The sequence below is a fragment of the Castor canadensis genome, chromosome 8 (genome assembly GCF_047511655.1).
Source record: "Castor canadensis chromosome 8, mCasCan1.hap1v2, whole genome shotgun sequence".
Lineage (NCBI taxonomy): Eukaryota > Metazoa > Chordata > Mammalia > Rodentia > Castoridae > Castor > Castor canadensis.
The window spans coordinates 73,689,273-73,711,815 of record NC_133393.1 but is presented as its reverse complement, the minus strand read 5'-3'; the positions used below and the strand labels follow the sequence as shown (position 1 = coordinate 73,711,815).

The 22,543-nt window shown below is 41.0% G+C and overlaps 1 long non-coding RNA gene across 2 annotated transcripts in view; it reads right to left on the bottom strand.

Annotated features, from left to right (window-relative positions):
• Positions 1-22,543, bottom strand: part of LOC141425728 (uncharacterized) — a 47,626-nt gene that overhangs the window by 7,772 nt on the left and 17,311 nt on the right. The gene's annotated exons all lie outside the window — the stretch shown is intronic.

The following is a 22,543-nucleotide window of genomic DNA, read 5'->3' as shown; positions in this document are numbered from 1 at the left end:
GAGAATCCTCTGGTCTTTCTAGTCATCCTGGGGCCTCAGGGACTATGACAGCATGAGCCCATTTCTCTTGAAGTGCTAAGAAGGTTTAGAGGTTCAGTTAGGGAGAATGGAGCTAATGGCCCATACACCCTTACTCTGTTGGAACATCTGAGTCGAGAAATTTGTACACCATGGGACTATAAGCAATTGGCTCGAGCCTGTCTTAGCCCTGGTGATTTCCTTATATGGAAAACAAAATATTATGATGAATGTGATGAACAAGGGCACAGAAATAAGGATGTAGTTGTGCCCTTAATGAAGGATCAACTACAAGGAGTAGGATAATATGCTGATGCCCAAAAACAGATACTTGGTATGCCCCAATATTTTGATCAGGTGAGATTATGTGCAAAAAGAACTTGGAGCAGTCTTCCTGACTTGAGTAAGGAAGCTACTGAAGGATTTCTAAATCAAAATCAGAAGGCCAATGAGCCATGGGCTGAATTATTGGCCCATGTAAAATGTGCTCTAAGTCGCAAAGTTCAACATACAGATGTACAAAGGTTCTTGGTCTGTCAGATTGCATATGAGGAGGCTATCAAAGAATGTAAACAAGCTATCAGACCAGTAAAGAATGGAGATCTTTCTAATTGGGTTTCTGCTACCCAGGATATTGGCACTCAATCATTTATGGCTGCTGCTCTTGCAGATGCAATAACTTCCTCAAAAGGAGCCACCTCCCCCACCCAGACACCATGTTTTGGGTGTGGACAATTAGAACACTGGAAAAAGATTGCCTACAAAGAAAAAAGAGCTCTCCACCAAAAGGGAATGCCCAGGATGCAATAAAGGCTATCATGGTGCTAGACTATAAATCCAAATATCATGCTGATGGGAGACCTTTAAACAGGACTGGGGGCAGCCTTCAGCCCCACCCCAAGAAGGAACAATTTCCTGTGTCCAGTGGGAAAACTCCTGGAGTTCAGGATTTGATCTCCTGGTCTTAGAGGCATTAACCATCTCCCCGGGTAACACACCAGTCCCGGTGACATGTCATTTCCAGAATTCTAGAAAGGAACTAACAGGAATAATCATGAGAAATGAAAAATATGTTCTTCAAGGACTTACTGTGCATCCTTATAATACTATGTTAAAATCCAAGCCTCCAACTATAGTCTATGTTTCTAGCTCTAGGCAATGGATAGGATTAAAGAAGAATGCCAAAATTGCAATATTTTTTGCCTTTACCATCTGAGACTTCTCTTCAAGTGTATTGGACTCAACCCATTTTAGATCAAAGGCCCTTAGCTACAATCTATATTTGGGGAATAGCTTTTTGAGGTCTTCTAGACACAGGAGCAGATCAGAGTGTTATCCCTGAATCATTATGGCCTAAACTTTGGGGAACAAAAAGAGGAACCACAGTACAAGGAGTAAGGGGACAACAATTGGACAAGGTTAGTACAGAATTACTCAAATGGGAAGAGGAAGAAGGCAATTTGGGGACCTTCCAACCTTTCATAATTGCAGGACTACAATTAAGCTTATGGGGAAGAGATGTTATGCAACAATTGCACATGACTCTTACCACACACAAAGCTCAACAAGATAAGACAATCATAAGACATTGGGAAGAGGCTCTTTCCCAAGCTCAACAAGATAAGACAATCCTGAGACCTTTGGAGGAGGCCATTTCCCAATGTCTTTCCTGTCACTGTGGCCCTGGTTATTCTTGTAACCACCTCCCCTCCAAGAGGCCACTGATATGAAGTCTCAACCTGTGGGTAACTCTCAGGACTCCCAAAACCTCTTGGAAAAGAGTGGAGTCACTGTAGCTTTTGTGCAACAGCCCTAAGAGAGATTGCAACAGTTCAAAATGATTGATAGTTGATGAACTCCCCTGTTCTCTCTCTGCATGGGACTGGGAAAACCCAGTCCCAAAAACATGATGTTCTGCACTTGGGCTCCTAGCCATAGCACCATGACAGTCAATCCTAGTACAGAGGTCAAGGGAAACCTGGGGACTGCCACGTACTCCTTCCTGCTTGTCTGCACTGCTTAAATACGCTCTTCAGAAAATAAACTATGCCATTGCTGCATGGCACAACGCTGAGTTCATGTCATTATTCACCCTCAAGCACCCAAGACCAGAGTTGGAGCCCCCACTGCAGCTGGACCGCAGCACCAACCACAGCTATACCACTTAAATGATTAACAAATGAGCCTATATGAGTTGATCAGTGGCCACTTTTGGGACATAAATTGCAATAGGATAATATTTTGGTACAAAAACAAATAAAAGCTGGACATGTAGAGCCTTCCAATAGTCCAAGTAATAGTCCTATTTTTATAATAGAAAAAAAGGCAAAGGACAATATAGATTATTACATGAACTTCAAGCCATTAACAAAGCCATGCAAACCATGGGAACTTTGCTAACTGGCCTCCCTTCTCCTGCCATGATTCCAGCAGGATTTGCAATTATAATTATAGATTTAAAGGATTGCTTTTTACTATCCCATTAAATGACAATGAGAAGGAAAAATTTGCCTTTACATTGCCATCCATTAATAATGAAAAACCGATCTCGATTCCAAGATGGTGACTAGAGGGAGGAAGCAGAAAGCATGCTTCCTGAAATGAAGTCTTGGAGAGATGCTGGAGATACACCTTACAGGAAAAACCACAGAGAAGAGGCAAAACTTTGACTCCTCCACACCACCAGCCCACGCATAGCATCCCCACTTCACATTAAACAGAGAAACCAGGAGGGCTCCCATGCCACCACAAGATGGCAGTGCCCAGACCGCTTGGGAAGATGCAGACCACAAGGTGAGCTAAGTGGCATGCAGTACTCCCACAGACAACCCCAGGCCAGATCAGCATAGCCCCCTGGACAGACCGACTCCCACTCAGGGAAAAAAGAAAAAAAAAAACTGAATAATAAGCAACAACAACAAAAAGACACATAGCAAAGAGGGCACAGTGCCCTGAGTGCCAAAGGTGGGGAGGGGAAATCCCCCACAGAACTGTAAATAAACAAGCTGGCCAGAGAAGGCAGGAGCGGCAGCACCCACCCAGCAAGCAGGAACAGGAAAGCTTATAAAAGTGGCGGTGGGAGGAAAACTCCACAGGAGAGGGGGGAAGGCCCACTTCCCACATGAACTGTAAATAAACACGCCAGCCTGAGAAAGTGGGTGTGGCATCACCTCCCCCAGTGTGCTTGGAAAGGGGAAAGCTTGTAAAGGAGAACTCTTAATAAACAAAGCCTGAGGGGCTAGGTGAGTGTTAAGCTCACTCCTGAGATCTGCATAAATAAAGCCTCTAGCAACAGCAGGCTGACAGCAGCAGACAGGTGAGCCACAGCTCAGACAGACATTCACAGAACTGTCTCCAGACTCTTTTTTTTTTTCTCTCTTCCTGTGATGAAAAAAACTGAACTACATCTGCATGCAGGAAAACTTACTGAAACTGTATTGCATTTGAACTTGGGACACTTTGTAGTGTTTTGGTTTTTTAGTTTTTTGGGTTTTTTCCCCTTTGATGAGACAATGACAGAACTACTTCTGAGACACCATCTCCAGGATTGGAGGCTGAGGACTAACACCAAAATTATGACTGAAACTTTATTGCATTTGAACTTGGAGATTTTTTTTTAATTTTTCAATCCTCTCTCTGTTTCTCTAATGCCTGTTTAGCTTTCTGTTGATTAGTACACTATCTCTCCCTGTTTATTTCTTTGGCACTGGTTTTATTTTCTGTTGTTTGTTTGGTTTGTTTTCTTTTAGTTGTTTGTTTTTCTCTTTTTCTTTACCTTCTTTGCTTTCCCTCTCCTCTCACCCTCCCATTCTAAATATCACCAATGTTATTATTACAAGCTAGAAAATACTTAATTGCACACAGTACAGGGACAATAACAATACGAAGGGAAAAGATGGGAAGACAGAAAAAGCCAGGGAAACCAGTTTCCCCACAGCAAAAAAATAGTACAGTAACCAGAGGGAAATGAAGAAAACAGATACTCAGATCCAGACCTCAACAAAATGAAGATAAACTATGCCAAAGAACCCAAATGAAACCCACAAAAATAATCTAAAAGAAGAAATCCTACAGGTAATCAAAGAGAATTTTATAGAGATGATACTGGATATGGTCAACTAAAATGTACAGGAGACACTCAAGAAATTCCAAGACAACAAAAATGGAGAACTTGAGAAAGCACATGAAGAAATAAAAGAAACCACAGAAGCACTGTATAAACACCAAAGTGAAACAAAAAACACGATTAATAAAGAGATAAACGAACTCAGGACAAAAATAGACAACATAAAAGAGGAAAAGACTCAGGATATGGAAAACCTCAGAAAAAAGAATGAAACAGAATTGCGAAACAAAATGGAAGGCCAATCTAGCAGAATAGAACAAACAGAAGACAGAATCTCAGAACTCGAAGATGAAATGGTAATTAAAGGAAAAACCAAAGAACTATTAGTTAAACAACTCAAGACCTGTGAAAAGAAAATGCAAGAACACACTGACTCCATCAAAAGTCCAAACCTGAGAACCATGGGCATCGAAGAAGGAGAAGAGGTGCAGGCAAAGGGAATGTGTAACATATTCAACAAAATAATAACAGAAAATTTCCCAAATCTAGAGAAAGCTATTCCCATACAGATGCAAGAGGCCTCCAGAATACCAAACAGACCAAACCAAAATAGAACTACCCCATGGCATATTGTCATTAAAACAACAAGTACAGAGACTCAAGAAAGAATATTGAAGGCTGTAAAAGAGAAAGCAAATAACATACAAAGATAAACTCATCAAAATCACAGCAGATTTCTCAACAGAAACTTAAAAGCAAGAAGAGCTTGGGGTGAGATCTTCCGGGCACGGAATGAAAATAATTTCAACCCTAGGATACTCTACCCAGCAAAACTATCATTCAAAATAGATGGAACAATAAAAGTCTTCCATGATAAGCAGAAACTAAAATAATTTGTGACCACAAAATCACAACTACAAAAGATTCTTCAAGAGATTCTGCACAGAGAAGGTGAAACCCAACATAACCATGAAAGGGCAGGCAGCACCAAACTATAGTAAAAGAAAAAGCAAGAAAGTAGAGAGTAAACTAAATTTAGGTACACATACTCAAACCTTCAAACAACTCAGAAAACTAAATGATAGGAATCACCACATACCTATCAGTACTAACACTTAATGTTAATGGACTTAATTAATTAATCAAAAGGCACTGTTTGACAAACTGGATTAAAAAAGAAGATCCAACAATTTGTTGCTTACAGGAGACCCATCTCACTGACAGAAATAAGCATAGGCTTAGGATGAAAGGCTGGAAGAAGATTTACAAAGCCAATGGCCCCCGAAAACAGGCAGGAGTAGCAATACTTATCTCTGACAAAGTAGACTTCAAACCTACATTGATCAAACGAGATAAAGAAAGACATTCCATACTAATAAAAGGGAAAATAAACCAAAAGGAAATAGCAATTATCAGCCTATATGCACCCAATGTCAATGCATCCATTTTCATCAAACATACCCTGAAGGACCTAAAAGCAGACATTAACTCCAACACAGTGGTCGTGGGAGACTTTAACACCCCATTATCATCAATAGGTAGGTCATCCAAACAAAAAATCAATAAAGAAATCCTAGATCTAAAATATACCATAGATCAAATGGATCTATTTGATGTCTACAGAACATTTCATCCAACTTCTACACAATATACATTCTTCTCAACAGCCCCTGGAACCTTCTCCAAAATAGATCATATCCTAGGGCACAAAGCAAGCCTCAGCAAATAAAAAAAATAGAAATTATACCATGCATTCTATCTGATCACAATGCAATAAAACTAGAACTCAACAACAAAAATAAACACAAAAAACATGCAAACAGCTGGAAACTGAATAACTCATTACTTAATGAACAATGGATAATTGATGAAATAAAAGAGGAAATTAAAAAGTTCCTGGAAGTCAATGAAAATGAAAACACAACCTACCAGAACCTATGGGACACAGCAAAGGCAGTCCTGAGAGGAAAGTTTATAGCCATGAGTGCATATATTAAAAAGACTGAAAGATCGAAAACCAATGACCTAATGATACATCTCAAACTCCTAGAAAAACAAGAACAAGAAAATCCCAAAACAAATAGAAGGAGAGAAATAATAAAATAAGAGCTGAAATCAATGAAATAGAAACCAAAAAAAACATACAAAGAGTTAATGAAACAAAAAGTTGGTTCTTTGAAAAAATAAAGAAAATCGACACACCCTTGGCAAACCTGACTAAAATGAGAAGAGAAAAAACCCAAATTAGTAGAATCAGGAATGCAAAAGGGGACATAACAACAAACACCATGGAAGTCCAGGAAATCATCAGAGACTACTTTGAGAACCTATATTCAAACAAATTCTATAATCTTAAAGACATGGACAGATTTCTAGATACATATGATCATCCAAAACTGAACCAAGAGGATATTAATCACCCAAATAGATCTATAACACAAAAGGAAATTGAAGCAGCAATCAAGAGTCTCCCCAAAAAGAAAAGTCCAGGACCTGATGAATTCTCTGCTGAATTCTATCAACCTTTAAAGAAGAACTGATACCAACCCTCCTTAAACTGTTCCATGAAATAGAAAGGGAAGGAAAACTGCCTAACACATTTTATGAAGCCAGTACTACACTTATCCCAAAACCAGGCAAAGACACCTCCAAAAAGGAGAACTATTGGCCAATCTTCTTAATGAACATTGATGCAAAAATCCTCAACAAAATAATGGCAAACCAAATTCAACAACACATCAAAAAGATCATTCACCACGTCCAAGTAAGCTTCATCCCAGGAATGCATGGGTGGTTCAACATACAAAAATCAATAAACATAATAATCCACATTAACAGAAGCAAAGATGAAAACCACTTGATCATTTCAATAGATGCCAAAAAAGCCTTTGATAAGATCCAACACCATTTCATGATAAAACTCTAAGAAAACTAGGAATAGAAGGAAAGTACCTCAACATTATAAAAGCTATATATGACAAACCTACAGCCAGCATTATACTTAACAGAGAAAAACTGAAACCATTCCCTCTGAAATCAGGAACTAGACAAGGATGCCCACTATCTCCACTCCTATTCAACACAGTACTGGAATTCCTAGCCAGAGAAATTAGGCAAGATGAAGAATAAAAGAAATACAAATAGGTAAAGAAATTGTCAAAATTTCCCTATTTGCAGACCATATGATCCTGTACCTTAAAGACCCAAAAAACTCTACTCAAAAGCTCCTAGACACCATCAATAGCTATAGCAAGGTAGCAGGATATAAAATCAACATAGAAAAATCATTAGCATTTCTATACACAAATAATGAACAAACTGAGAAAGAATATATGAAAACAATTCCATTTACAATAGCCTCAAAAAAAAAATCAAATACCTAGGTGTAAACCTAACAAAGGATGTGAATGACCTCTACAAGGAAAACTATAAACTTCTGAAGAAAGAGATTGAGGAAGACTATAGAAAGTGGAGAGATCTCCCATGCTCATGGATTGGTAGAATCAACATAGTAAAAATGTCTATACTCCCAAAAGTAATCTACATGCTTAATGCAATTCCCACCAAAATCCCAATGACATTCATCAAAGAGATTGAAAAATCTACCGTTAAATTTATATGGAAACACAAGAGGCCACGAATAGCCAAGGCAATACTCAGTCAAAAGAACAATGCAGGAGGTATCACAATACCTGACTTCAAACTATATTACAAAGCAATAACAATAAAAACAGCATGGTACTGGCACAAAAACAGACATGAAGACCAGTGGAACAGAATAGAGGACCCAGATATGAAGCTACACAACCATAACCAACTTGTCTTTGATAAAGGTGCTAAAAATATATGATGGAGAAAAGACACCCTCTTCAACAAAAACTGCTGGCAAAAACTGGTTAGCAGTCTGCAAAAAACTGAAACTAGATCCATGTATATCCCTATACCAAGATTAACTCAAAATGGATCAAGGATCTTAATATCAGACCACAAACTCTAAAGTTGGTACAGGAAAGAGTAGGAAATGCTCTAGAATTAATAGGTACAGGCAAGAACTTTCTTAATGGAACCCCAGCAGTGCAGCAACTAAGAGATAGCATAGATAAATGGGACTTCATAAAACTAAAAAGCTTCTGCTCAACAAAAGAAATGGTCTCTAAACTGAAGAGACCACCCAGAGAGTGGGAGAAAATATTTGCCAGCTACACATCAGACAAAGGACTGATAACCACAATATATAGGGAACTTAAAAAATGAAATCTCCCAAAATTAATGAACCAATAAAGAAATGAGCAAGTGAACTCAACAGAACTTTTTCAAAAGTAGAATTTCAAATGGCCAAAAAACAGATGAAAAAATGCTCATCATCTCTAGCAATAAAGGAAATACAAATTAAAACCACACTAAGATTCCACCTCACCCCTGTTAGAATAGCCATCATTAGCAACACCACTAACAACAGGTGTTGGTGAGGATGTGGGGAAAAGGAACCCTCTTACACTGCTGGTGGGAATGTAAACTAGGACAACCACTCTGGAAAAAAATTTGGAGGCTACTTAAAAATCTAAACATTGATCTACCATATGATCCAGCAATACCACTCTTGGGGTTATACCCAAAAGAATGTGACTCAGGTTACTCCAATGGCACCTGCACACCCATGTTTATTGCAGCACTATTCACAATAGCCAAGTTATGGAAACAGCCACTGACGAATGGATTAAGAAAATGTGGCATTTATACACAATGGAATTTTATGCAGACATGAAGAAGAACGAAATGTTATCATTTGCTGGTAAATGGATGGAATTGGAGAACATCATTCTGAGTGAGGTTAACCTGACCCAAAAGACCAAAAATCGTATGTTCTCCCTCATATGAGACATTAGATCTAGGGCAAACACAAGGGGATTGGACTTTGATCATATAATAAAGTGAGAGCACACAAGGAAGGTATGAGGATAGATAAGACACCCAAAAATCTAGATAGCATTTGTTGCCCTCAACACAGAGAAACTAAAGCAGATACTTTAAAGCAACTGAGGCCAATAGGAGAAGGGGACCAGGAAGGTAACACACACTCACAGGAAATTAACGTGAGTCAACTCCCTGTATAGCTATCCTTATCTCAACTAGCAAAAACCCTTGGTCCTTCCTATTATTGCTTATACTCTCTCTCCAACAAAATTAGAGATAAGGTCAGAATAGTTTCTGCCGGATAGCAAGGGGTAAGGGGTGGGGAGGCAGAAAGGGGGGGGGAACAAGGGAGGGCAGGGGGAAGGGGGGAGACATGACCCAAACATTGTTTGCACACATGAATAAAATAAAAATTAAAAAAAAAAAGAAAAACCAGCTCAATGATATCAATGGAAAGTATTACCACAAGGCATGAAAAACAGTTCCACCATATGTCAGGCCTATGTCCACACTGCTCTCATACCCATCTATAAAACTTGGCCAGAAATTAAATGTTTTCATTATATGGATGATCTTTTAATTGCTCATCCCTCATTTATGCTATTACAACAGGCCCTCAGAAACTTAGAAAGATGCCTAGCCAAAGAAGGTTTAATTATAGTCCTGACAAAACACAGTTCTGCCCACCATTCAAATATCTGGGACACACTATAGCTGGAAATATAGTCAAACCTCCTAAACTAAATTTAGATATAAAAGAGGTTATGACATTAAATGAATTACAGACGCTATTAGGAAACATTAATTGGATTTGGCCTTTTCTCAAGATCCCCTTGGACTCTTTAAAACCTGTATTTGAACTATTAAAAGGAGATTCACAATTAAACTCATTAAGAAAATTAACTCCAGAAGCACAACAGGCCATACAACTTATTGAAACCACTCTTCAACATAGTTTCATCAACCGTATAGACCTCAGCCAGCCCCTCCAGCTGATCATATGGGGTACTCCAACTTCTCCAACAGGAACTATTATACAATGGCCAAATAAGATGATAGAGATACTCTTTACCCATAACACACCCCCTAGGTCTCTTATGCCCTATATACAAGATGTAATAAATCTAATTATGAGGGGAAGGCAAAAATGCAAACAATTATCTGGCAATGATCCATCACTCATAGTTACTTCCTTCAACAATATTCTGATAGACTATCTTTATCAACAAAACTATTTATGGCAAGTTGCAATTAGTAATTACTCAGGACAATTTGGCAATCACTATCCCAAAGACCCTACCATAAAATTTTTAACTTCTTAGGCCTGGATTCTACCTCACATCACAGCCACCAAACCCCTAGCCAATGCAATCACGATATGTACTGATGGCACCAGTAAAGGGAGGGCTGGATACATCATTTACTCCTCCTTGGGGACATGTACAGAACAAATAAACATTACAACCCCAGGATTAACTGCACAACATGCTGAAATCTTAGTGGTTCTTGCAGCCCTGTGAGCTCTCCCTGGTCCAGTTAATTTGGTTTCAGACACCCAATATGTGGTAAAGCCATTAACTCTATTGAGACAGCTAGACTAAAAGGAGATCTTAATTCTACCATTTTTCAGTTATTCACACAGGCTCAATTGGTCATTCAGGCTTGTACTTCTCCGTTTTCTATTACTCATATCCATTCACATACAGGCCTGCCTAGCCCTATGACTGAAGGCAACCAAAAGGTAGACCAATTTATTTCCTTTGCAAGCACTAAAGAGCCTCTCTCCACTTTGCAACAGGCTCAACAGAGTCATGCTATCTTACATCAGAATGCTTCTATGGTACAGTTTCCATCTTTAACCCATGAACAAACTAAACAACTCATCAGGGCATGCCCTATCTACAGCACCCTCCTGCCTTTGGGACCTAATACGGGCATAAATCCTCACAGACTAAAAGCTAATCATATTTGGCAAACTGACATTACACATGTTGCTCAATTTGGAACATTAAAATATGTTCAAATAATGGTTGACATCTACTCAGGTGCCATATTTGCTACTGCACATACTGGAGAAGCAACTAAACATGTAACTCAACATTTGCCTGCTGCATTTGCAACCCTAGGAATTCCTAAATCCACGTATACAAGTAAAAAATTTCAAGAATTCTGTAATTTATGGTACATGACTCACAATGCTGGGATTTCCTATAATACCCAAGGCCAAGCCATTGTTGAACGCCAGCATCAAAGAATTAAAAATCAACTTATTAAAATAACAAAGGGGGACTACACCCCCAGGTCTCCACATACACAATTACATCTTGTATTACTAACTTTAAATTTCTTCTCAATTGATAATCAAAGCATTACACCCATGGAAAAACACTTTCATGCATGGAACACATGCCCTCCTGTGCGTGTTCTTTGGAAGAATTTAGAAACAAACACATGGCAGGGACCTGACTCTTTACTAACTACAGGTCAAGGGTATGCTTGTGTCTTTCCATAACATGAACAACAACCAAGATGGCTGCCTCTCCAATGCATCAAATCAGTCGCAGCTGTTGACAGGACCCATGAAGAGATTTTGGCTGGACAATCGACCATGACCCTGTCACTCCCCCAAAAAGAAGAAGGAGAAATCCCCACTAGTGACCTGGGGAGCCCTTAAAGCTTTGGTTCAGCAGGCCCAAAATTGGGGTGCTACTAATGGGCAGGATGTCACTTGACCTGAGTTACTTCTTTTCTGTCTGTTGGCTGTCCTTACCATTAATTTCTAGGGGGCCAAAGTAGAGGATAATTACATACACTGGTCATTTGTGCCTCATCCTCCAATCCTTTGTCCCAAAGTTTGGGGAGAACCATTGCCTGTATTTTGGAATAATGCTTCTCCTGCCTTAGGAGGTAGATCTTTGCCTGAAGGTTATAACATCTCTGAACAACTACAATTATCTCAGTATGATGGTTCCTTTGTAGGACACTCTATATGCTTCTGTCCTCCTAGAGGTGTTAACATGACTTGCCTCATACCTTGTTTGCAGGCTCAACTTAATTATAGATATACTTGGGACAATTCTATTGGAGTAGGGCTCCTACTCTCCACAGTCATCCCTATTAATAATTGTACTGATGCTAACTGCACTAGACCCCCTACACCACCTCCTTTTCTCCCCCACTGCCCTAAGGTACAAGACATATGCACAAGGCCTCGGTATGATCACGTGCCTCTAAGGTACAAGACATATGCACAAGGCCTCGGTATGATCACGTGCCTTGGACATCTTGCATAGGACTTTACCCTACACCTAAACATTCTTGGGTGCCTTTAATGTCTTGGACCTTTCTCCCTACTTGGAATGAGTCTAATCCCTCTGAATTGGTTTACCCCCAACAGTCTCTAATATTAACTGGGGACCTAGATCCAAAATGTGGCATGGCCCCACCCTCTGCCACTCTGTTATTCAATATCAATCTCAAGTGTACACCACCATGGATACACTCCCTGGTTCTTTAAAACCTTATAACAGTTCCTCTTGCAACGTCACTGTTTTTCCTAATAATCTACCTTCTCTTGGGAATCCTCTAATTGTAATCATTCACTTAACTTTTCTGCCAGTTGTGTCAGACCTCCTCATGCCTTTTTTATTGGTAATCTAAACTTTTCTGTTACTGAAAGCCAGATGTTAGGACATGTACAATGTAAAAACTGTACCTGTGCTCTTGCGTTGATTCCTCAGTTACCTCTCCTTTTTGAATCATGCACCATCTTCCCTTTGCTTAGCTAGCAGTTACCTTAAATCATACTTGGACTGGTGACAATGGGTTGGCATTACTACATCTAGCTTTAGATCAGATTCATCACCCCAAGAGATTTTTAGGTGTTCTCATCTTTGTAATTGCCTCCCTTATAACTCTCATTGTCAGCACAACAACTGCTGTGGTGGCATTGACCCAGCAAATTCAAACAGCTCATTTGTAAATACTGTCACCAAAAATGTTTCTAACATATTTCATTCTCAAAATGACCTTAACAGGGATCTTCAAGAAGGGATTCTCAAACTACAAGAAGAATTGAACCTTACAGAAGAAACCCTCACTGGAATAGTCCAATACATACAGCTCACCTGTGATTCTTGGTATAGTAATATCTGCATTACTGCTGCTCAATGGAATGGAACTTACCACAATTGGACTTTGATACACTATATTCAGGGAGCTTGGACTCAAAATTCAATCATACACATCCAGCATCTGACTAAAGACATTCTTGACTTGCAAGCTGCCCATCTATGTCTCTACTATCTCTCTGGACTCCATGAAGAGTTGGCTAGAGAAACTTAATCCTAATCATTGGTTTAATTTTGGACTTAAAGGACTAATAGGGATAGGTGAACTCATGCTTCTGGGTCTACTTAGTGTTATATGGCTAAAAAGACTAATCACTGGAGAAAGTAACCACCGCAAAAAAGAAAAATTTCTAAACATTTTTTTTTCATAAAAAATAAAAAAGGAGAAGATATGGGAAACTCTCAGGACCCCCAGAGCTTCTTGGAAAAGAGAGGGGTCACTGTAGCTTTTGTGCAACAGCCCTAAGAGAGATAAGAAGTCCCATAGGGCTTCTGCGAACTTCCCGTACTCTCTCTTTGTGGAACCGGGAACACCCAGTTCTGCTTCTGGGCTCATAGCCATAGCGACATGACAGCCAATCGTATTTCAGAGGCCAAGGGAGAACTGGGGACTGCCACGTACTCCTTCCTGCTTTTCTGCACTGCTTAAATACGCCCTTCGCCCTTCAGAAAATAAACTGTGCTGCTGCCTGGCACTTCCTTGTGTTGGTGTTGTTATTCGCTGCGCGTTCTCCCAAGAGCAGAGGACTCCCAACTGCAGCTGGTCTGAGGTACTAGGCTGCCTCAGGGATTAAAAAATCACCCACCTTGTTCCAGGAAGCCCTAGCAGTGGATTTGTCAACTTTCCCAGAAGAAAATCCAAGCTGTACTTTGCTCCAATATGTGGATGATCTGCTCCTGGCAAGCCACGACTTGGAGAAATGCTGGGAGGGGACAAAGGCATTGCTAGCCTGACTCTCTGAGACAGGCTACAAAGCCTCCTGGATAAAGGCCCAAGTTTGCCAACAAGAGGTCTGATACCTCGGATCTGTCATCTCAGAGGGATGATGCATTCTGGGTCCAGAGAGGAAACAGGTTATCTGCTCCATCCTTCAGCTGAAGACCAAAAGGGAGGTCTGAGAATTCTTGGGAGCAGCAGGATTCAGTCTCATCTGGATACCCAGATATTCAAGCCTGGCCAAAACACTTTATGAGGCCACATCAGGCTCCAGAAATGACCCTCTGAACTGGGGACAAGACCAAGAAAAGGCTTTCCAGGAAATAAAGAGACTGTTAACCAGTGCCCCTGCACTAGGGTTGCCAAATGTGACACAACCATTCAATCTCTTCATCTATGAGATAAATTCACAGCTGTGGGGGTCCTCACTGAAACAGTGGGATCATGGCAGTGTCTTACCTGTCAAAATGCTTAAACACAGTGGCCTCAGGGTGGCCTCCATGTCTCTGAGCCCTGACTGCTATGGTAACCCTAACCAGGGAAGCCAACAGGTTCACCCTGGGAAAGGACATTAATGTTAAGGTCCCTCAGGCAATCATGGCTCTAATGAATAGACAGGGTCATAAGTGGCAGACCAGTTCCAGAATGGCCCATTACCAAGGACTACTATGTGGAAATCCTTGAGTCAGCTTTGAAACTGTATGAACTTTAAATCCTGCCACCTTCCTGCCAACAGAGGAAGGGCTCCCAGATCATTATTGCAAAGAGGTGATGGATGAAGTGTACTCCAGCAGGCCAGACTTGATGGATGTCCCCCCTCTTAGATCCAGAGCTTGAACTCTTCATGGATGGAAGCAGCTTTGTCCAGGGTGGACAGCAAAAGGCCAGGTTCACAGTCACCACTGCTAATGACATCATACAGGCTGAAGCCCTACCACAAGGCTGGTCTGCACAACAAGCTGAACTTTGGGCATTGGTCCAGGCATTATGATATGCAAAGGGAAAGTGGGTGAATATCTACACAGATTCTAAGTATGCCTTTGCCAGCCTAAACATGTGTGGAGCAATATACAAAGAGAGAGGATTGCTGATATCAGAGGGAAATGAGATTAAAAACAAAGAAGAAGCCCTCCAATTGCTGGAAGCAGTCTGGGAATTGTCTTGAGTGGCCGTCATGCACTGCAGAGGCCACAAAAGGGGCATGGATGATGTCAAACCACCTGGCTGACCAGGTGGCAAGAAGGGCAGCAGAAGAGCTAAATTCCTCTGAAGCGCCGAAGCAAACCATCAAACTTCTGTTGGCTCCAGAGCTGCCTCCCACTCTGAATTACACCAAGGAGGAACAATGGGCAAAACATGAAAAGAAATAAAAGAAAAGGGAGGCTGGTTTAAATTGCCTGACTGGAGACTCTTTGTCCCCAGCGCTGTAGCAGCCTCTCTGGTAAAACAACAACACGAGCTAACATACTTGGGGAAAGTGGCCCTGAAAAATCTATTGAACAGATACTATTTCATTCCCAAGCTCCCCACCCTGTGTGTCCAAGTAAGTGCTGGTTGCATTACATGTGTGAGAAAAATTGCAAGTCAAGGGCCTAATCCAAGCCCCGAGGTACAAACAACAGGCACCATGCCTTTTGAAGACCTGGAAGTGGACTTCACAGAGATCAAGCCCTGTTGAGGATACCAGTACTTCTTGGTTCTTGTCTGTGCTTACTCAGAGTGAGTTGAAGCTTATTCCCTACACACAGAAAAAGCATGAGAGCTAGTAAAGGCCTTTTTAAGAGAAATTATCCCCAGATACGGGCTTCCCCTTTCTAGTGGATGAGAAAATGGACCAGCCTTTGTAGCGGAAATTGTCCATGGCCTGGCTAAAATTTTGAAAATAAAATGGAAGCTCCATACAGCGTACAGTCCTCAGAGTTCAGAGAAAGTAGAGTGCATGAATCTAACCCTTAAAATTACCTTAGCTAAATTCTGCCAAGAGACACAATCTCCCTGGATAGATATGCTGCCATTAGCCCTGCTTAGGGCATGCTGTACTCCTAGACCCTCTGGCTACTCATCCTTTGAGATTCTGTATGGCAGACCCCTTCCCATAATAAACAGGTTCAGAGAGGACCTCTGGAAAATTGGAAATCTAGACATGTCCTGACATCTCCAGGCCTTAGGAAAAGCCCTATGCCACATTTCCCAGGAAGTCTTAAAAATGACCCCAATTCCCATGGGTAAGTGGGCCCATCCCCACCAACACAGGGATGTGGTATGGGTGAAAGATTGGAAAAGGAACCACTCCAACACAGCTGGATGGGTCCCCATCTAGTAATGTTAGCAACTCCTATGGCATGGAAACAGGGGGAGGAAATAAGCCTTGTTATGTCTGGGCACCCTATCCGTCCACCCCATCTCCATTTCAGTTTACTAAGGGGAGAGCTGAAAATCTAGAGAGGCCATCAGGAGGTAATTGCTTAGGTGGATACAACCCTATAAAATACATTGATCTGCCACCATCATGACCCCCATTAAGGCTTCCTTCTGGGACAGGGAACATTAACCCCAACTGTACAACCTGTTAAATGCAATTCACCACCTCCTTAATCTTATGAACCCACCATTGGTGGGTGATTGTTGGTTCTGCCTGTCCTCAGGCCCCTTCCATTATGTACAAACCCTGGTGAACCTCCTCAACCAGAGCATGCCTGACATTACTTCCAACTCTACCAGCACAAAACCCAAAGTAAAAAACGTAACTATCTCAGAGAGTCCCTAATTCCTAATTGTATCTACAATTCAAGAGGATACTATCCAGTGCTGGGAAGTGTGCCCAGATCTAAAACTGTACAGCTACCACCATTAGATATACAGTTGACAGACCATGGTACAGCAGCCCAGGAACCTTCTTTGTTTGCAGGACCCTTGCTTATCAGTGCTTGCTAGCTAACTGGAAGGGCATTTGCATGTTAGCACTCCTCACTCCTCAAATAAACATAGTGCCTAACAATCAGAGCCTCCCTGTACCTTTGATGGTCCACACATGGTCAAAGAGAGCTGTCCAACTCTTATCTTTATTAATCGGATTAGGGATAATGGCTGGAATAGGAACAGGCATAGGAGGAATCACCTCATCAGCCTTCTATTATAATCAATTATCTGTGGACCTTACAAATGACATAGAATGAGTGGCTAGGTCCATAATGACCATGCAGGACCAGCTGGATTCCCTAGCATCAGTGGTCCTCCAAAATTGGAGAGGGTTGGACTTACTCACTGCTGAGAAGGGGGAGTGGGGCTCTGCCTTTTCCTAAATGAAGAATGTTGTTTTTATGTGAATCAGTTGGGAAATAGTCAGAGATATGGCTCAGCAATTGCCTCACCCAGTCACATGTAGGAGGCAGGAATTAGAGAATTCCTGGAACAGATGGTGCAACATCTGGAATTGGGCCTCATGGCTACTCCCCTTGTCTGGGCCTCTTTTCATGATCCTACTGGCATTGGTATTTGGTCCTTGCAATCTTAATGCCATTACTCACTTCACGAGCTCACAAATGGAAGCAATAAAGTTGCAGCTCTTGGTGACCCAATATAGGCCTTTGGGACAGGAGGAGCCTTATGGAACCCCTGAAATTTAGTGTTGATGCTTATCCACAAGTAGGAAAAGCATCAAAAAGGGGGGAAATGAAGAAGAAGAAGATTATCTCAGGCAAGGCCATAGGACATGAGAAATTGCTAATTAATGCTATAAAAGACAGTTCAGGGCCAAGACAAAAGGCACCATGTAGAGATAATTGCCCATTCCTGCCTTCCTTTGTCTCCTTCTGTAAATAAACTTTCCAAAGCAGATCTCCACTGCTGTTCTTATCTAAACAACCCCAGGTCTCTAACCCAGCACCAGCTCACCTATTAATCCTAACACATTCCTTGTAACCTGATGCTCTGCACTGCCCTTTAAGTATCCTGTGAATTCTTCATTTGGGGCCCCAGAATTTTGAGTGCAAACTCATCTGGGACCACCAGCATACAATAAAATCTGAGTTTTCCATTTCTCTGAGTGTTCCTTGTGTCTCATCTGACAATATTTCCACAACATGACAAGAAGATCCTCCTCAGGATGGACAAGATGCCAGGTGACAATGACTCTGGATAACAACTTCTCTGGAATAAGGACTGAGATAATGACCAAACAGGCACCTGTGACTGGAACTGTTTAGTATTAATACCTTTTGTTTCCTGCTCCCCCGTTCTCTGTCTATTTAAAACTACTGCTCATGTCTGTACCCCAAGATGACTGAAGATGAGCTGAGTGCTTACTCTGCCTCTTCCCACCATGTGTTCCCAGCCCCATAATAAATCTTTCTCTGCCCTTCACCATGTCTCTTTATTTGGCCTATAGGGGTGAGTAGCTGGACCTCTTTTTTTTTTTTTTGGTGGAACTAGGGTTTGAACTCAGGGCTTCATACCTTGCAAAGCAGGTGCTCTATTGCTTGAGCCACATCTCCAGTTCATTTTATGCAGTGGTTATTTTGGGAGATAGAGTTTCATAAACTATTTGCCTGGGCCAGCCTGGAACTGTGATGCTCTTGTCTCAGCCTCCCACATAGCTCAGTGTGAGCCACTTGTGCCTGACCTGAATGAATTTCTAAGATTGTGGTATTTGAAAAATCTATTTAATACAGAGTCTCTCTGGATGAAGGAGACTTGATTAGTGAGGATTTTTGATTTGTTTTTGAATCAGTTTCTCATTCTGTAGTCCAAGGCTGGCCTCAAACAGTTTCTTGGTCCTTGCCAGGTGCCGGTGGCTCACGCCTGTAATCTTATCTACTTGGGAGGCACAGATCAGGAGGATTGTGGTTCAAAGCCAGCCCAGGTAAATAGTATGTGAGACCCTATCTCAAAAAAGCCCATCACAAAAAAGGGCTGATGGAGTGGCTCAAGGTCAAGGCCTGAGTTCAAACCCCAGTACCATGAAAAAAAACTCAAAAAACCAAAACTGCTGGTGACATGGTGGTACATGCCCATAATCCTAGCAATAGGAAGGATGAAGTAGGAAAGTTGTGAATTCAAGTCCATCCTGGACTACATTGTGAGACCCTGTCTCAAAAGAAACAAACAAACCAAAACAATAAACTAAAAACAACAGCAAAAAACAGTCCCTGGCTGGCACCAGTGGCTCACACCTGTAATCCTAGCTACTCAAGAAGCCAGCCTGGAAAAATAATTTGTGAGACCCTATCTTGAAAATATTCAACACAAAAAACGCTGGTGGAGTGGATCAGTGGTAGAGTGCTTGCCTAACAAGGGTGAGGTCATGAGTTCAAAGCCCAAAGCTGCCAGAAAAAAGAAGAAGAAAAAAAAGAAACGTTAACCCCCAATGTGAAGCTGTTAGGAGGTGGGCTCTTGGAGTAACTAGGCCATGAGGGTACAACCCTCTTGAATGGGATTAGTGACCTTATAAGCCCTAGTGTGTTGTCTGGTCCTCTTTCTGCCACTGTGGACACAATGAGAACTCAGAAGTCTGTAGCCTGGAAGAGTTGCCACAACCTGACAGTACAGACCACCAGATATCAGACTTTCCAGCCTCTCAAACTATGAGAAATCAATACTTGTTGTTTACAAGCCACCCAGGTCTGTAGCATTTCGTTATAGCATCTTAAAAGGACTGAGACAGTGGCCTGAGGATTTTAAGATCTCTTAAAATTTTTTGATCAAACTCTGTTTCAGAGGCTTCAGTCCATGGTCACTTGGCCCCCTTGCTTTGGGGCCAGTGTTGAAGTAAAACATCAAGGTGAGGAGAGCATGGCAAAACAAAGTTGCTCACCTCATGGTGGCCAGGAAGCACAGAAAGAGAAGAGAGGAAAGGGGTCAGGGGCAAAATATCCCCTCCCAAGGTATGTCTCCAGTGTCTACTTTTTCCAACCAGGCCCACCTCCTAAATTTCCACCACCTCCCAATATTGCCAACAGCTGGGGACCAAGCCTGCAACACATGGGCTTAAGGTGATGCTCCAGGTTTAAAACACAACAGTTAGATTGCAATTGGTGGCTGTTGTTCTTCCTTCCTCTGCACTTTGTCCTCCCTGCCCTTCCCTTCTGAGACATCTTCTTTTAATAACTTATGATGTGATTTGTCTCTGCTATTTTCAGTGCTTTATCCAGGGCTAGTTAGACAGAAGCCAGAGTATGCATCTGTGAATAGAGAGGATTATCATTAATTTATCTTCCAAACAGTACAATTAGGAGATTAAAAGATATATCAAAACTTATCACAAGTCTACAATTTTTAGAACCTTTTCTTTTTCTTTTTGGTGGTACTGGGGTTTGAACTCTGGGCCTCATGCTTGTATGAAGCAGGCGCTCTACCACTTGAGTCACTCTACCAGTCCTGCAAGTCTATAATTTTTAAATTTTTGCTTCTTGATCAACAAGTTGATTTTAGTATTTTAGTTGATCTATAAAATAAGTTAATGCCAAAACCACTTTCAAAGTAATTATTCTTTTTAAGAAAGTAAAAAATAAGATGTATTTGTGTAGATTAAAGGAAAATTTATAAACTTGATGTTGATTACAGGAACATTTAAAAATAACAAAGCAGAATGATTAAATACACTGTTATGCACCTTCATCAATGTCTTAACCATATCTGAGGCAATACAACATCAATGGCATAAGGAATCCTTCTGTTGGTATGACATCATTTTTCTGAAATATCTTTCTGCTAGTATAACATCATTTTTTAAAACTTTTGTTTTACAGCCAGCCACCAGTGGCTCATGCCTATAATCCTGGCTAATCAGGAGGCAGAGATCAGGAGGATTGTGGTTTGAAGCCTGCCCAGGCAAATAGTTCAAGAGACACTATCTCAAAAAAAAAAAAAAAAAAACCCTCAAAAAACAGGGTTGGAGGAGTGTCTCAAGGTATAGGCCCTGAGTTCAAACCTCAGTGCTGAAAAAAACCTTTTGTTTATTTGTTTAATTTGAACTCAAGGCCTTGAGCTTGCTAGGCTAGCTGGTGCTCTACAACTTGAACTATGCCTACAGTCCCATTTCTTCTTCGTTTTTTTTTTAATATTGCTAAATTTGATTCTGAATCTTTATTGTACTTTGTATGCTGAAAATTCTTTTTTTTTCTTTTATTATTCATATGTGCATACAAGGCTTGGGTCATTTCTCCCCCCTGCCCCCACCCCCTCCCTTACCACCCACTCCGCCCCCCCTACCCCCCACTCCCTCAATACCCAGCAGAAACTATTTTGTCCTTATTTCTAATTTTGTTGTAGAGAGAGTATAAGCAATAATAGGAAGGAACAAGGGTTTTTGCTGGTTGAGATAAGGATAGCTATACAGGGCATTGACTCATATTGATTTCCTGTGTGTGTGTGTTACCTTCTAGGTTAATTCTTTTTGCTCTCACCTTTTCTCTAGTTCCTGGTCCCCTTTTCCTATTGGCCTCAGTTGCTTTTAAGGTATCTGCTTTAGTTTCTCTGCATTAAGGGCAACACATGCTAGCTAATTTTTTAGGTGTCTTACCTATCCTCAGCCCTCCCTTCTGTGCTCTCGCTTTTATCATGTGCTCAAAGTCCAATCCCACTGTTGTGTTTGCCCTTGATGTAATGTCCTCATACGAGGGAGAACATATGATTTTTGGTCTTTTGGGCCAAGCTAACCTCACTCAGAATGATGTTCTCCAATTCTATCCATTTACCAGCGAATGATAACATTTCATTCTTCATGGCTGCATAAAATTCCATTGTGTATAGATACCACATTTTCAGCCCCATTTCTTAAAATTAAAAAAAAAAAAAAAACTTTATGCCGGGATCCAGTGGCTCATGCCTGTAATCATAGCTACTCAGGAGGCAGAGATCAGGAGGATTGCAGTTCAAAGCCAGCCCAAAGCAAGTAGTTCACATGATCCTATCTCGAAAAACCTTCCACAAAAATAGGCCTGGTGGAATGGCTTAAGGTGAAGGCCCTGAGTTCAAGCCTCAGTACTGAAAAAACAAAGAAACAAACAGAAGCTAAATTAAAAGATTATTCCTACAAGGAATTTTACATCAAATTCATAGAATCTCAAAATTAAATCTTGTGTACATTTCAAAATTGTTAGAATTGTTTAGTTTTGACAAGTGTGGGAGGCTGAGGCTGGAGGATCTCAAATTCAAGATTAACCTGGGCTACATAGAGAGACCTGTCTCAAAAAAAAAAACAACAAAACCATTGTCATAGCCATGTGCTAGTGGCTCACGCCTGTAATCCTAGCTACTCAGGAGGCAGAGATCAGGAAGATTGTGATTCAAAGTCAGCCAGGACAAATAGTTTGAGAGACCCTATCTCAAAAAAACAACAACAAAAAAACCCCATCACAACAAAAGATCTAGTGGAATGGTTCAAGGTGTAGACCCTGAGTTCAAACACCAGTATTGGAAAAAAAAAAACTAACTTTTAAAAAATGCTTACCTCTTTTTTAAAGACACAGTCTTTCTGTT